The following is a 3,344-nucleotide window of genomic DNA, read 5'->3' as shown; positions in this document are numbered from 1 at the left end:
TGATTTGGTATTCCTGGGTTTTAAGCCCGGTTGAAGTGATTCTTCGTTGTGAATGATTCTTATGTTGACCGTTTCTACATATGTGAGAAATAAACAAAAAATACAGACGTTAAACTTGTTATGAAATAATAATGGCGATGTTTAGGATCTTGATGTATGTTTAGGATCCTGAGACTCCTTTAAGATCCCGGATCTTGGATAGGTTTAAATATCCTTAGATATCTTTGAGATCCGAGATCCTTGATAGGATTGGTGTCTTGGTCCTAACAATCTCTCCCAAATTATGATTGTAAAATATTTGAATTAATTTCAAGTATTTTAAGTGTATAATTAAATTACTTAGAAATAAAGGATTTAAAATTAAAACTCTAATAGATAGAATTGTATATGTTCAAAAGATATGATTATGTGTCAAATCTCTTCTCAATCCTATATTATCCACATAAATAGGGTTTAATGATTATCGATCTTTTATTACTTCTTTTAGCTCTCTTTCAAGCGTTATCGGTTATCTTGATGATAAATTTCATGTTCATTTCTTCTTATTTATCTTGTTTGATGATCATATGTATAAAGGCACTTTGTTCTTGCTCGAGCATCCTTACTTTTCCCGATAAGGACTTCCTCGATCAAACGATCACGTCTTACGAGGGGACTTTCTCTTTTGATGATAACGGCACCGAGTCCTTGAAAACAATTGGAACTTTTCCTGCCAGCATCATTTTCAACTCTTTTGATGTTAAGGCCAAACTTGACTTCGTCTCTTTTACTTGGTTTTATTTTCCTAAATATACTTTCTCCTTGGGTTTGAAATACCCTTTTTTTTGTCATCGTCTTTGAGTTCTTCGAAGTTTAAAAAAATTTGCTTATTTTCAAACTATGCCTATGGTCTGAAGGATCCTTTTTTTGATCGATCGAATGAACCAGTCTAAAAACATTGACATGCGGTTAGCTAAATTAGCCAATGTTTATGATGTTCAAACTTTTGGATCTTTTAATTCCCTGCTCAAATTCAAAATCAACAAATTACATTTAATTTTAAAAACAAAAAGATGGTTCCTAGAAAGAAAGGTTTTTCTTTGTGAAACATAACTCTATCCCCAACGACAATCTCCTACCAATAAATTGGGTTAGAAAGGATAGGATTTTATTTAATTATGATAAGGATCCCTAAAATCACACTTCCTTATTTTTCCTGTTTTGACACAACTTTCAAGTTCGAGGAAGTTTTTTTCCAGTTGTTACATATATTTAGGAGAAGATTGAAAGCTTTCTCGCTTTGCTAGAGGTGGAAAGGTCTTTTAAAGTTTGGCCATTCCAGCTTCCAAGAAGGTTCTTTCACCACTGCTATGTTGTCTACTTGTATGGATCCTTCTGTTTACTTGTTTCATTTTGGGGATTTCGGGCCGATGAGGGTTCTTTGCAATTTTCAGGATCCAATGCTACAGATTCTAGGGCTCGCTTCTCCTTCTCGGAACTTCACGAAGCCATGTCTAGCGGTCAGCTCATGGCCAAGAAGTAGAAGACAACATACTTGAGCACACCTTGGAGATCAAGGAGGTGATTGTTCAGGTTAAGAGCAATACCGTTAAAGCCATCTGTGAGACGAAAATTAAGTTGGCGAAGGATGTAGCAAACGCAGGATCATGGAATGTGGCTGGTTGGCGTGAAGCTTTGGCCAAGTTAACTGGTAGGCATGTTAACGCCATTCAGGATCCTTCATAGAAGAAGAATGTGAAGTGAGGAAGAGAAAAAGGAAACAGAGGATACCTCGGCTGGGCGTGATCAAACGTTGAATTAGGGTTGATTAATTTTTAAGATAATTTGTTATGTAATACAATATTTTCTTTTGTTGGGTTGGAGGGAAACCCTTTTTAAATTTGATGCTTTGGTTTTTCTCTTTTCTTGCATGGTTACTTTGGTTGTAGAAATAGGATAATGAATATTTCAAAAGCTTTTCAAATAATTAAGATCATAAGAAGTTTAGAGCTTATACAAACTATTAGGATCTTAATAATATGAATATAATAACTATCTGATTGGAATCCTGTAATATCTGGGATCTTTCAATTTTATTTAAAAAATCTTGAAAGTTGTTGCAAAACTTTTTTGAAGAAAAATAATTGTAAATGACAATCATAGGTGTCAGGATAAATAGAACTGATCTCAGCTTAAAATCCAATTGATCTTTAGGTTATCTCTCTGAGCATTACTTTGGTAGGTTTTATCATATTGAAGAGAGTTCTTCTGAATGTTTTTGGGAGATGATCCCAACTTTAGAATTTAGTGGGAAAAGTTCCAACTCATGTAATATTGGGAAAGATCCCATATAGTAATTCACTAAGGAAGATCCCAAATTAGAGTTTTGTTGGGGAAAATCCCAACTTAAGAAATATTGGAGAAGATCCTAACTTAACAAACACTGGAGAAGATCCCAACTTAAGAAATACAGGCGAAAATAATGGGGAAGATCCCAACTTAGATTATAATGGGGAAGATCCCAAATAATTGGGGAAAATCCCAACTTTAGATAACAACTGGGGAAAATCCCATTTCATAAGATAACATGATAATGTTATAAACCTTATAAATTTACTTTAGGATCTTATCATATGTTCGAAAATAAGAGGGTTGCCAAGTCACTAAAGCATGAAATGATCCCCATATTCACATCCTATAGTTAGATATCATGCGTCCAAGCGAGGTGTAGAAACCTAAATTCTTGAGAAAGATGTCACTAACTCTTTAAACCTTAGGATCGTAACATTTGTTCAGAAATAAGAGGGTTGCCAAGTCACTAAAGCATGAAATGATCCCCTTACTCACATCCCATAGTAAGATATCATGCATGCAAGTGGGGTGTAGAAATCTAAACACAGATGAAAGACATTATTAACTCTTTAAACCTTAGAGGTGATTAAGTACCCTTAATCGTAGTAGAGATGATCAGTATCTATTCGTAGTGTCTAGGATCCTTGAGTTTCTGCATGTTGCAAACATTAGCTTGGGGTGGGTGTTAGCGTGGCTAACATCCCTATGATGCTTAAGTCAGTAATGTTCTTAGAATAAAAATAAACAAACAAAAGAAATGAGGGTAAGGAGTACGTATGGACCTTGACTCGTTGTGATGAAATGTGACTAAATTAACTTGCATAAAGTACGCTTCAAGGTGTATAGCATTTCAGGATCTTGGCAAGATGCTTCCTTCTAGGGTAGCTAGCCAATATGCCTCTATTCCTGCTAATGAATCAATGAGATAGGCATTACACTTCTAAGCATGTATGAAGGAATCTTTCTTCATGGTTGGTCAATAGTATCCTGTTCTTAACACTTTAAAACACAAG

Source organism: Lactuca sativa, chromosome 5, assembly GCF_002870075.4.
Source record: "Lactuca sativa cultivar Salinas chromosome 5, Lsat_Salinas_v11, whole genome shotgun sequence".
Lineage (NCBI taxonomy): Eukaryota > Viridiplantae > Streptophyta > Magnoliopsida > Asterales > Asteraceae > Lactuca > Lactuca sativa.
The sequence above is the reverse complement of the archived record's forward strand: the minus strand, read 5'-3'. Positions refer to the sequence as shown.